Here is a 13580-nt window from a genome sequence, read left to right as displayed (position 1 = left end):
TGCAGGGTGCTGCCAGGCAGAGGGCTGCCAGGCAGAGGGGAGGGTCCCTGCCCCAAGCTCTGAGGCCAGGTTGGGGGCAGCCCTGTCACTCCAGGAAAGGCCCTGCTGCAGCCACGGGGCTTGGGGCAGGGAGCTGGGATTCCTGGCTTCCACCCTCAGCTGGCCCCAGCGCACAGGGTGCCCCACGAGAGGTGATGCCCCATCTAGAACCAAGGTGAGCAATGCCCTGCAGAGCCCAGCATGCCCATGCGGCCGCTCCTGGCCTGGGCACTGCCACCATATTCCCCACCCCTTTCTCTAGGCCAGGGTGGGGAAGCTCCTGGGAAGGGAACACGATCCACTCAGACCCACGGATTGCCCCAGGCTCCCACCCCTGCTGTCAGCTCAGAGGGGAGCCCCGCTGGCACTTCTGGCTGGAGACCAGGCCAGACTTCCCATTCACCTGGGAGCAGGCCCCATGCAGCCAGCTCAGGGTAGGGGACTCTCCTGGGAGCAGGGTCCTGAGGCAGGGGCAGCACTGGGCTGTGATCCCAAGCAGCTGGTGTAGCAGCTCCTTGTGACCACGCCCTGGCACCAAACCCGAGCCAGTTGCCCAGGAGACCCTGCCAGAGGCCCCCCGAGCCAGGCCAACAAGCAGAGGGCCCTGAAGGGCCGCACTAGGACAGGAGCCGAAGGTGAAGGGCTGCCGGCTGTGGCCAGGGCAAAGGCTGACTGGCTGGACAGTCCCTGCAGGCACCTCCCGGGCACAGCCCCGGTGGGTCGGCTGGAGGCAGCGGCCGCAGAGCGACTCTACAGGAAAGACCCAGCGAGCAGTTTGAGGGGCTGCTCCTCCCACACTGGGGCCGCCAAGGAGCAGCAGAGCAGGACGGCGGGAGCTGGAGCAGCAGCTCCACCGGGCCTAGCCAAGCCACCTCTCAAAGGGCTGGGCTAGCAGGGGGCTGCGGGTCAGGATTGAGGGGCATCGCCCCGGCCTGCGCTATCACTCCCCATTGACGTGAGCACGGACACCAGGGCCCAGCAGGACGGGGCTGTTTAGGGACCGGTGCAGGGCGATGGACCCAGCTTCGGAACAGTCTCTAGGAGGAGCCTTTTCGTGGGCCAGAGCCCCTCTGGGTCTCACTCAGACTGCACCTCGGGGCCTGCTGTCCCCCGTGCGCTCCCTGCAGCGAGTGCAGGCCCCGGGTGAGACCTGGCCCCTCTGCAGGATTAACGCCCCTCGCGACACATGGCGTTGGCAGTTTATTAGTCACCCAGCACCGCCCAGGAAACCCCCAGGGTGGCAGAGAACAGTGAAAGCCCAGACCCTCCTGTTCAGCCCAGAGCCCGACTAAGCTGCCGTGAACCCATGTTCTGGCTCTGACTCGGCCTGGCTAGACCCCAGGTGGGACCCCAACCCCTTCCAGCAGCCAGGTCTCGTCCCCTCCGTCCTTTGCGCTCAAGTGGGGGATCCTCGTTCAGTTCCCTTAAGCAGACGCAGGGAAATCCAGCTCCCTCGGGACATCAGTTGGTAGGTGTCCACATCCTGGTGACTGGCTTGGCTGAGGTCTTCACAGATGCTCCATTGATCTCAGGTCTGAGGCTACATCAGAGCAAACAGCCCACTGGGTAACAATACAGCACAGGGGAAACTGAGGCACACGGATTAAAAATATTACAGAAAATTCCCACTTTCTCATGAGGCCCATGAGAGCGGTTGCTCCCCACCCCACCGGCTGGGCTGACCCCATGCTATGGTCCAGCTCCTAGTCTCTGCACAGCCCAGAGAGCCTGTACCCTGGGGGGCGTCTCCCTCTCTGCCCCCCCCCAGTAGGGGTACAGGCTACAACTGGAGACAGACACAGACAACCCTGCCTGTATCAGCAGAGGGCAGATGTCTCTGGGTCCCGGCCTAGCTTCCCCCCGTCACTGAGAGGCTCACACAAACGGGCACAGACCAGCCGCTGGCTCTGGTGTCTGCACACAGACTACTTGGCAGTGGCTGGGGAAGGCTCCTGACGGCAGGTAAGATCAAGGGGCTACAGCACTGGGAGCTCTCCACACAGGACCCCCAGGGAGACTGGCTTGGCCAGGTCCCACTGCAGCTCCCCACCCTGCCTCAGCCCCAGTGGATTTCTCACTTGTGCCCCGTAACACTGAATCAGTCCCAGCAGGGCTGGCTGGCGGAACGGCAGCTATTGGTAGGCCAGGGCTGCTGGGGGAACTAGGCTGCACCCGCTGTGCCAGGCTGGGCACAGGGAGCCTTTGCCATTCCCTCACCTGTTAATGGGGCTCCACGCTGGGCAAGCTCTGGTGCACAATGCCCCGGGTGCCCACACAGGGACAGGGGGTGCTGCAAACAGAGCCCCAGCCAACACTTGGAGCTGGGATAAGGCCTGAGGCCCAAAACCCCTTTCCCTGGGAGACTCTGATCCATCTCCTGCCTACCCACAGAGGGTCTTAGGCAGAGACCGTCCAGGGCCCCTCTGCTCTGAGGAGGGCTGGAGAAGGCTGCTGCAAACCAGAGAAAGGCCTGGGGTCTCGCTCCCCGGGGTGGGCGGCTGGGACCTGGAAAGGAACGAGTCAGCCCTGAACATCTCCCTGTCCACCCCCATGGGGGGCCTACGCTGAGGGGTGTCAGATCATCCACACACACGGCCACTGCCCCCCCTGCACTGCCTGCCCGAGGGCTCCCCACCCGTTCGGCAAGCCGAGCTGAGCACTGCAGGAGAAGAGCTCTCGGCATGGCACGTCCCGCCATGGAGCTCAGCCAAGCCGCCCCGGCACAGAGCAGGGATGCCGAACTGGCCCCGGAACCTGCCAACAAAATAGCCCGGCTCCCCCACCCCTCCCTCATGGGCCTGGTTGGGCTCCCCTGGAATGGCCAGGGCTGGGCTCCCCACTGTGGCCCTTAAACATGCTGGAGTGTTGGCACTGCAAGCTATGGCCAAGGGCTGGTCCTGGGATGCCAGCCCCCTTCCCCCCAGCGTGCCTGGGCAGGCGTGGCTCTGGGGACAGCACTGGGATGCCAGCCTCACTCCTTCCCCCCCTCAGGACACCAGACCCCTTGCCCCCTCACAGGCATGGCTCTGGGGTCACAGGCACCCCCAGGAACCCACTCGAGGACGGAGGGGAGGGGAAACACAGCAAACTCCAGCCTTAGCCCTTCGTCTCCCCCTGCACCATCAGCGGGACACAGAGCTGGGTGAATCCAGGCAGCTGAGACCCAACCGGCAGAGAACGCACTGGGGCGCCGAGCAAGGGGTTAGTCCAGTATCACTGTGCGCGTTTAACTCCAACAAGCCTGCCAGTGCCCCTCAACCCCGACCCCCCAGCCCTGGGCTCCCCCCTCCCCCCAGCTCTGCCAGTGCCCCTCAACCCCGACCCGCAGCCCCCTGCCAGCCCAGCCCTGGGCTCCCCCCTCCCCCCAGCTCGGCCTGTGCCCCTCAACCCCGACCCGCAGCCCCCTGCCAGCCCAGCCCCAGGCTCCCCCCTTCCCCCAGCTCTGCCGGTGCCCCCCAGTCCTGACCCGCAGCCCCCCAGTGTCGCCTTCCTCGAGTCAAAGCCATAATGACCCAATGGCACAAGGTGTGTGTGTGGGGCGGGGGTTGCTCCAGCCTGTGCTGAGGAAGGCCAGCTTGCAGACCAGGGAGAAGCACGGCCTTCAAGGGCTGATCACGGAGCCATCTGAGAAGCTGGGTCAAGGGCCAGCAAGAGCGGGAAGTGACCCCTACAAAGCCCCCCTCCAACCAGGGGGGAGGGGAGGGGGGAGCTGCCAGCAGCTTTGTGGGGCCTGGAGAACAGATCCAGGCTGGTTTCGCTTATAGGATCAAAAGTGAAGGCAGCGAGAAGCTACAGGGGATTTTAGATTAAAGAGCCTCCCAGAGCCTCGTGGCTGCGCTCAGATGAAGAGCTCACCAGGCCTCAGAGGGGTGAGGAATTCACCAGGCTGAGCCCTGCTGGGGGGGGGGACGACTCCTGAACCAGGAACCCACAGATCCCCCGTCCCCGGAGCTTGGGGCCCCTGCTCAGCGGGCTACCCCACAGCTGCTATTAGTGCAGCGCCAGGGCCCCATGGGTTGAGCTGGGGAGGGGGTCCCGGCGGGCCAGGGTGAGGGGCAGGGAAAGCACGGCCCCCCAGTGGTGGGGGTACAGATTGGGGACCAGGCTTTGGAGCCGACCGAGGGCGAGAGGAAAGCCCAAGGGACAGACCCGCAATCAGCACGCCATCCCCAGGGCCTGGCAGTGCCAGCTTCGCCGTGCTGCGCTGAGGGGCTGAGGCAAGCCGGGGCCTGCAGACCCCCAGGGGCAGGGGCAGAGGAGCCGAACACCAGCGCAGGGACGAGTTTCTAAAGCACGTTTGGTTGCAGGCCTCTGAGCAGCGGGGAGATGGGGCCAGGGCAGAGGCTGCACACCCCATGAGCGGCTGGCTCGGGCCTGGGCAGAGCACGAGGGCGTATCCCCCAGAACCCCACAAGCGAGGCTGCAGCCACCCCCCACATACAGCACCAAGCCCAGGCACATGCACTGGGGGCACATGTCCGGGGCTCCCTCGGAGGCCCAGGGAGGAGGAAAGGGGAGTGCAGCCGGGCCCTGGAGACACGCCCTCCTCCAGCAGCCGAGGGGGCCAACAAGACCCGAGAGGCCAAGGGAGGCCGGCCTGTGCACCCCGGATCCCGCTGCAGAACAGCCCGTATCTCCCCGTTCCCACCAGCAGGAGGCGCTGAGCCGGGAATGCCCCTGCCAGGCTGGGGAAGCCGGACACTCCTCGCACCCACCCCCAGCACAGGGCCTCGAGCGGCGGGGGGAGCTCCCCGGCCTGGGGCAAACCGCGGCCCTTCGCTGCCTCAGTTTCCCCACCTGTGCATTGGGGGCGCGGGGATCCCGCGCTCGCAGCGCTAGGGGGAGCCCGCCCAGAGCCCGGCAGGGGACCGACCTCCCGGTCCCGCCGCGCCCATCCCCGGGGCATCGGGCCCCGCGCCGCCCCGCGCCTCCGAGAGGGAGGAGCGCGAGGCCCCGCCCACGGGGTCCCTCCATTCCCCACGCCGGCCGCGCGCGCACGCGGCTCATTGACGCGGGGTGACGTGCGCAGGGCTGAGCGATGGACGGGCCCCCAGCCAGCCAATGGAGACCCGACTCGCGGCTCCTTCCCCCACGTGGGGCAGGACGGGCGGCCAGCGCCCGCCTGCCATTGGCCCCGCGGCAGCCAACCAGAGAGTGTCAAAACGCAGCTCTGCGCGCCCATTGGCCAGCGGGGCTCCCTTTTGTTCTCGCCACCCTGGTGCAGTTAACCCTTCCCTCCCCGCAGGCTGGTCCGGGGGAGCCGCTGTCCTCCAGGGGGCGCTGGCAGTGCCAGGGAGCCCCGGACTAACACGTGCTCGTGGGGTGAGGGCACCAGCCCCCCGCAGGGCAGGGCGCTCCAGGGGCCCAGGCGCTGCTCCCAGAGCTGGGGAATCAGCAGGGGGCTCCAGGGGGAGCAATGGGGGCGGGTGGAGACGGGCCAGGTCCCACAGGCAGATGGCACAGAGACCCCCTAGGAGCCTGCGAGGGGCCCTTCACCCACCCCTCAGTGCCACAGACCAGGGAGACTCACGGCAGCACCTGGGCCTATGGGCGGCAGCGCGTCCTTCGCCCAGACAGAGCCCCCCAGAAAGCCAGCGCAAGCCAAAGAGCTCCTAGCAGGACAGAGCCAGCGTCACTCACAAGGGTAACAGGCTGGGAAGGGGGAGACCTGCCAGCTGGGCACAATGCCCCCAGCTTCCTAGATCGGGGGAGGACGCTCTGCAGATGCCCTTCCCCCACAGTCCCCCCTGCTGGCAGGGGTGCACGCTCTGCAGGCGGCTCAGTGGTGCACAGGGCAGGGGTGCAATGGGGCATACTCAGCAGGACCCCTATAATGCCCTTCACTTCCTCCCCACCCGGGCAAATATGCAGCCCAGGAAGCGCCCGGATCAGGCAGATGGGTGGGGGAAACCATTACGAGGGCTTTGTGAGGGTCGCACACCTCACTAGTGTGACCACAGCGCACTGCGGCAGAGTCACAATGAACCCCACCCTCCCCACTGCCCGTGGTGCCCTGCCATGCAAGCCCTTCCCATGGTACCCATTCCCAGCGGGCAGGCATGGCTCTCGGCTGGAATCCCTGCTCTGTGTGCACACAGACGGGGGCCATGGGAGGTGGGGGCCAGCCCCCAGGCCAGGGGAATTAAACCCTCTGCACGATCAGAGCCAGCTCCCCTGCACTCAGGACAGTACCACACACTGGGGCAGGTGAGCCCAACATTCCTTAGGCCCCGCTGGGGCTGTTAATGGCTCTCCCCACTGCCCCGACAGCGGAGCTCTGGCTGCCCCACGTAGCAGCGCCATTTGCCTGGCTCTGTGCCGGCTGGGGAAGCTAGGCAGGACGGTGAGGGGGATGGATCTGGGCATTGGCACAGCCGGCAGGTTCATCTTTGGGGGCTACCAGGCACTGCACTGGGCATGCAACGGGCCACTTGGGTTCTGCGCAGGAAGCCTGAGCCTAGATGGCACCTGCCCAGCATCATGGGTGCACAACCCCTGGTCCATAAGTCTGCGAGGCTGCACGGGAAGCCCCTCGTCCACCCGCCAGGGCCTCTCTCCTGAACCCCCAGGCTGAGCCACATGAGTCTATCCCACTTTCCGCCACTAGGTGGCACCCCAGCAGGCCATGGCCAAGGGCAGGGGGCAGCTGGGTGTGGGGTGGCCGAGACAGAGTCCTGGAGCCCCACAGGGGCAGGCCGGCTGGGCCCAGGAGAAGGGCTGGGTGCACCTGCCCCACAACACATTACAGCTTTGTGGGGAAGGAATAAGAGCCCCACACACAGCAGCGGCTCCTCGGGCTGGGGAGAGATGCTCCGTCCCCAAGGCAGGGAGCACACGGCCCCTGAGCTCTGCATTTGCTGCAGCACCAGCCCTTGGGTTTGGCTGCTGGCCGACGAAGGGTTAAGCCCTCCACCCATCACTCAGCAGCCACGGGGACCCCCGCCCCCGCATGGCACAAGGAGGCAGGCCGGGAATTCCTTCCAACACCACCGTATAAAAAGTCACCGACTAAGCAAGTTAACAAGTGAACAATCAACCGCAGCCAACTTGGCTACAGCGAAGCCGTGACGAATGCCAATTGAGAGACGAGCAAAGGCTGCGGCGGGATCGCTATGCCCAGCCAGCCGGGCGCGAGGCACGGCGTGCAGAGCAGGGCCGGGGGGGGCCTTGACAGACCCAGCAGCCGGCATCCCTCCTCAGCATCCCTCCTTCCCCCCGCCCCAACGCGTACCTCCTGTACTGCGCCAGGGCTGCCCTTTTCTGTGTGGCCCTTCGGGATGGGCTGCATGGCGCAGCGCCCCATCCGGAAAGGCCATTACCGCATGCGCCGTGACGCGGTAAACGCCCCTGGCCAGCAGCCCAGCTCTCAGACGGGGTGCAGCCAGCAGGGGGCATCACAGAAAAGGACACTGTCCCTCTCTCTAGGGACCGCCACCTCCTCAGCCCTGTTCCCCGATCAGATGCACCTACCTGGAGCTGGCGATGGTCCCGGATCCCTGATCCTCTCCATCCAGGCAGGCTCCCTACAGAGTGCAAGGACAAACCTGTTAGGAGCCAGATGCCAGGTTCCAGACAGCAAGCCCCCTCCCTGAAATCAACCCCTTACCTGCCCTGGGATCAACACAGCTGCTCCCTACCCTGGGAGCTAAAAGACTGGCATAGCTTCCGCTCCTCCTTATATAGGGAGTGGTGTTGCGGGGAAAGCTGTCCCTGTGGATCACCTGTTCCCACTCAGCTAGTTCCATGCACCCTGCTGACCTACCCGTCTCACGCCCGAGGGAGCTACAAGTGCCCCCATCTGCCAAGAGCAAGAGAGAATCTCGAAGAACTGGGGGGTGGCGGTAGGCAGCACCCAGTCTGGTTCCCAATGCCACACAGCCACAACCCCCCTCCTGAGGCTGCCCCCACTGGATCTAGGGGGGTCTCCCAGCCTGTCCTGCTCCCAGGAGCCTGTCTCCCCGCAGCCCATCTCTGGGTGCGAGGGAGAGCCCCCGTTCTGGGTGGGGTGGGGGCATGCCGTGGCCATGGTGACAGAGTGGCAGGCGCCCCACTCCCCTCGTGGAGACTGCCATTGGCATGCACCGTCCCCTGCTCTCCGTGCAGCAGGCCAGGAATCTCTCCCCCAGCCAGTGTCAGGCCCAGGGCCTGAGCCCTGCAGGCCAGGCTCCCCCAGGGAGCTGGAGGGGGCCCAGAGTGCAGGCAAAGAGCAGCTGCCACTCGCCCCCTCACCAAGCCCTGAGCTTGGCATCTACCCTGCAAGAGTGGAGGCATCCCTCATGCCCGGGCCTGCATGGAGGGCACCCCGCCCTCACGGTGCCAGCAATGGTACTGGCTGCCGCAGAACCACCAGGGCCCGGAGCCGACACCTCTCGGATTCTGCCTGGATCACAGCTTCTGTGGTTTGTCCTGAGCTCCTCCAGCGGCTCCCGAGGAGCAAAGGGAGAGGTGGCTGCCCTGTGCCCACTCGTGCCAGGGGAGAGCTGGGCCTTGGGACTCAGATCCTTGCAGGCGGGCTAGAGAGACTAGCCAGCGAGCAAGCAGGTCCCCTCAGATCTGGGCAAACATCCCTCCATGGCCAGCCTGTGACCAGCCTGTGGAACCGGATGGGGAGCCCAGAGCCCCATGGGCACGGCTATCACCCCCAGACACACCAGTGTCGGCATCTCCCCGTAACTGATGCAGGATGGTGGCAGCGCGGAGAAACGCCGGCTCTGAAATGGGGGGAAAGGGGCCAGGGCAGGACGATCCCCACCACAGCGCCAGCTGGGATGAGCTGGGGGGGCTCCGTTCTCCCCTTCACAGCTGGCAGCCCCTTGGGCAGTTTGCTGAGCTCCCCATAACTTCTGCTGATTCTGGGTCCATGAATAAATGATGCGAAACTTGCACAGAGGCCTCCTGCATTGAAATGTCTGTCTATCCAGCCAGCCCTCCTGTGCCCATCACCGAGGTATCTGGGCCCTTCTGCCGCAGTAAGGGGGGAAATCAGACCCTCGCTTTGCACTGGAGTAAGTGCTGATCCAAGACGTAGCCTAGCAGTGAAGCAGGCCCCCTGAAAGTGGGGCGCATGGTTGCACCAATGTGAGGCCCTCTCCCTCTGGTTTGAAACCTGTTTGAGATGAGCACAAGGCAGGAGCAATTTGGACACAAACGCAGTGCAGCTAGTGCTTGTCATTAGATGATGGTCTTCATAAAGCCCCAGCTCCTGGAGTCCTGTGAGTCACTGAGAATCTTGGCTTTCATTGAAAAAAAAAATCAGAAAGTTTCTAGCCCTTGTGGCTGGAGAAAAACCGGAAATTGTGATTTGGGTGTAACCAACAGGCTCTGGAACCAGAAGGAAACAAACCAGGACCCAAATTTCATTACAAAATAAATACAATGATTTTCAAGCCAGTCATGGGTGGCTGTTTTTTTACCATGTAGGGTTGTTGTTCATAATGCAAATGCATTTTGCTGCTTCTTTCTTGGGAGACCAGGCTGAGGGGGGATGAGCTCGACCCGGACTGGGGCTCTGCATTGTTGGCACAGGTGATTTCGGCTATTTCCTCGTGTCTGTGCCAGCGTTTGGCATGCCTGCCTATGGGATAGCGAGTGCCCGGCCCATTATCAACAACACTCGTGCTGCGGTATCAGACCACGGTCAATATTAATAATGCAAACCACATTGGGGTTGGTGCGGCTCAGGACTTTGCCAAGAAGCAGCTATAAATTCTACCTGGCTAGAGCTGTCAAAAGTGAAACAGGCCCAGGCCGAGGCCCCGGGGCCAGACTGCAGCCGGATTGGATGCACAGGCAGGTGAGTGCACAGATGTATCTAGTCACCCGCGAGGGCCGAGGCAGCTGGGGCCAAGACTGGCCACCAGACAGAATGTGAAGGGAGCTGGTGCCATGCACAAGCCCGGGGTTGGTGCTGGTGGGCAGCTAGGGTGACCAGATGTCCCAATTTTATAGGGACAGTCCCGATTTTTGGGTCTTTTTCTTATATAGGCTCCAATTATCCCCCACCCCTGTCCTGATTTTTCACACTTGCTGTCTGGTCACCCTATGGGCAGCAGCCGGCTGGATGGAAGGGCTGGGGAGCTGGCACTCAGTGGTAGAGCCATTATCAGAGCTCAGAGGTGTGGGGACTCAAGCGCCCCCCGTAGGCCTAATGCTACTCCGAGCGCTGCCTGGAGCAGGAGAGCCCAAGGGAGGGGGGTCTCTGGGGGACAAGGAGGAAGCGGGAAGTGACAGCGTCTGTCCTAGGAACAGCGAGGGCTTGGCCGACTCCCCCACTTCCTTGAACTGCCTTGCTGGGATCCTCCTGCCCCCACGGGCTGAGAGTCCAAACCCTGCATGGATGGTGAAGCAGCCGGGCTCACAGCAGCTCACGGCCAAGGGGGGATTGCAGAAGGTGGGGGAGGGGTCATCTCGTCACCCCACTCCCTGCCCTTACCCACGTAACCCCCACACCCAGTGTCACAGCAAAGGGCAGAGAGCGCTGCTGTGCCCTGTGCCTGCTGCAATTGCCCTGGGACAGCCCTGAGCACCCACTGTGCCACCCCAGGCACCCCCTCTGCAGATTTTTCCTTCTTCCATGAAAAGGCTCCAAGCAATGTCCTAGCACCCCGACGAGTCCCCCTAACCCTGACTGGATCCCAGCGCACCAAAGGGGCGTTCCCAGCACCATCACAGCACCCTTAAACCCTGACAGGGTCTTCCCAGCACCCCGATGGGGCCCCCAAATCCCCAGTGGCCTGGCAGGACCCAAAATCCCCAACAGGACCGTCCCAGCACCCCAGTGGGGCCCCCAAATCCCCAGTGCCCTGACAGGACCCAAAAACCCTGACAGGACTTTCCCAGCACCCCGGTGGGACCCCCAAATCCCCAGTGCCCTGACAGGACCCAAAACCCCTGACAGGACCTTCCCAGCAAGTGAGTGGGGCCCCTGCACACTGACTGGAACTCGGCACCCCACCAGGATCACCCCAGGCAGCCCAGCCCTGGGGTCCCACCTCCGCCCCCACAGAGCTCCCTCAGTGCCCCTCAACACAGGCAGCGTAGGCTGAGGCTGGAGCATGGGCCTGGGAGCCAGGAGCGGCTGGGTGCTCATCCGCCAGTGTGCAGGGCTGATTACTGAGGGAGGCAGGCGGTATTCAGCGCTCTTTGGCAGCAGGTGGGGGCACACACCCCCTGAAAACCAGCCCACAGCCTGGGCACCCAAACTCGCTGGACATGTGGGCCTAGATTGTTGCGTGACTCAGTTTCCCCCAAGCAGACTGATCTAAAACATAGAGGGCTGTGGGTCCCAATGGGTTAATGCTGGCCCAGTGCTAGGAGCCGGAGATGCTGGCTGACTGTCTCTGTTCAGTTATGTTCAAGGCCTCCTGCCCCCAACTCCCACTCCGGCCTGCCCTTGAGGGACCAGCCCTAGGGCAGAGAGGGGATTTCCCCCCCCCACCCGCTGCGGCTGCCAGCCAGGACGTCAATCAGGGCCAGGAGAGAGGGGGCCGTTCCTGCCATGCTGGCAGAGCAGAGACCCTGGCTTGGGCCAGAGCCAGCGACTGCCGGGCACCAGGCTCCGCATGGCTCAGCAGGGAGGCAGCCACCGTCTTTGCCAACTGTATGAGCGCACCAGCTGGCAGTGAGCTCTTCCGGCCAGGGACCATCTCCCACTCTGCGCAGCACCCGGCCCGCTGGGGCCCGCAGGCGCTACCATAGCAATAATGACCGGCCTGGCGAGGCCTGCCAGCTTGGAGAAGTTGAAACCATAGGCACATGTCTGTGCACCCCCCGTCCCCATCGCTCCACTGGCTAAAGTCCGAGGAGAACCAGAGATCCATCTCCTGCATGGCACCCCCAAACGCCTGGCCGGCTGGAGCAGTGCTGCACTGCCCTCTTGTGCGCACCCTGGGGATGACAGGCTGGATTTGGAGCGGAAACTCATCAGAGTTGGGTTCAAATTGCTAGTGGCATGGGGATCAAAACACTCCCGGGCCCTCTCTGGCAGGAAACGCTGCCTTGCCACCTGCCTCCAGCCCATGTTCTGCACTTGGCTGCAAACAGCGCAGGGAGCCAAACACACAAACCCGCCAAGCTGTTTGCAGGCCTGGTGGAGTGGTGTTGGCCCCAGGAAATTAGCGAGAGCGGGGTGGGTGGGTGTGTGTGTGTGTGTGTGTGTGTGCGTGTGTGTGAGGTAATAGCTTTTATTGGCCCAGCCTCCAAGGATATGTACACGAGCGAACCCAGCCACTACGGTTACACCCGGCTGGGGAAAACTGACACACACAGCTGGAGAAGTGAGGCTAGACACATCAGTCTCGGCAGCCTCCACAGACAGGTGGGCAGATGGGGATGGGATGGGGCGGACAGATGGAGGGACATTAGGGGAGAAATCTAACAACTCCTTTACTCCCATTGAAATACACTTAACTGGAGGAGTTCTGGGGGAAGAGGACAGGAAAGCGCCCCATAGTTTGTTAAAAAAATGAATAAAAAATACTAGGGGTTTCCTCCCTAGGGCTATGTTCTGCTCCGAGTTACTTCAACAAAACAGGGAGCTATTTTTTGCTAGTGTTAGATCCCAATTTCGATTTGATTGCACTAGAAGTGGGGCTTAAAAATAAACAACCCCCCCCCCAACCAGAATGGAAATGGTTTCATGAATAATTTTGTTAATTTCTGTTTAAACCAATTTTTAAAAAAAGTTTAAACTTTCACCCAAAATGCTGGGCGGGGGGGGGGGAGGAATCAAATCTTGCAACTCACTGCTGGTGCAGGAGGGCTCTTTAATATCACGCGCAACCCAGGATGCAGCAAAACCCAGCTGGTGGCAGCTGAAGCGAGGAAATGCAAACTGGCCATAAGGCGTGCCCTTAATGGTGACTCCGGGAAGAACTTACCAAGGGACACCGAGGAGTCTCCAGGACAGGAGGCCTCACATGGAAAGTGGCCACCTCTATCTGAGAACTGGGCTCTAGTTCACCCACCGGCTACTGGGCTCAAGGCAGGAAGCACTGGTGGGATCTCTGGCAGGATGGTCCCAGGGGCTGAGCTGTGAAATCGACCAGAACCAGAAAGTGACACTTGTGCTCCCCCGTCAGTCTGTCTGTCTCCAGCTGGTGTCTTGTCTGATTATTGGATCGTCTCTTTGGGGCAGGGACTGTCTCTGTGTTGTTTGTACAGTGCCTAGCACCGCAGGGTCCTGGGCCATGCTGGGGTTCCTCGGCACTGCACTGGTACAGATAAAGAACAAACCAGCAATACGGCAGCCTTACCTGGCTAATGGGAGTCTGATGTTGGAAATTCTTCCTGCCCTCCCAGGCTGGAGCTCTCAGGAGCTGATCGAGGTGAGGGTGGTGCTTGAGTTGCTGGCTGTGTTGAACTCTCACAGCCCCGCAGAGATTTTTCTGTTCCTAGCACAGGGGTTGGCAACCTTTCAGAAGTGCTGTGCCGAGTCTTCATTTATTCACTCTGATTTAAGGTTTCGCGTGCCAGTCATACATTTGAACGTTTTTAGAGGGTCTCTTTCTAGAAGTCTATAATATCTAACTAAACTCTTGTTG

General features: G+C 62.5%; 1 long non-coding RNA gene across 1 annotated transcript; it reads right to left on the bottom strand.

Annotated features, from left to right (window-relative positions):
- Positions 1-866: 866 nt before the first annotated feature.
- Positions 867-7698, bottom strand: LOC117887804. Its single transcript, XR_004648205.1, has 3 exons — positions 7646-7698; positions 7510-7562; positions 867-1601 (listed from the first exon to the last, which is right to left on the bottom strand). It is a non-coding gene; the product is annotated as an uncharacterized LOC117887804 (long non-coding RNA).
- Positions 7699-13580: the final 5882 nt, after the last annotated feature.

This window comes from Trachemys scripta, chromosome 14 (assembly GCF_013100865.1).
Source record: "Trachemys scripta elegans isolate TJP31775 chromosome 14, CAS_Tse_1.0, whole genome shotgun sequence".
Taxonomy (NCBI): domain Eukaryota; kingdom Metazoa; phylum Chordata; order Testudines; family Emydidae; genus Trachemys; species Trachemys scripta.
This window is presented reverse-complemented; position numbering and strand designations above follow the sequence as displayed.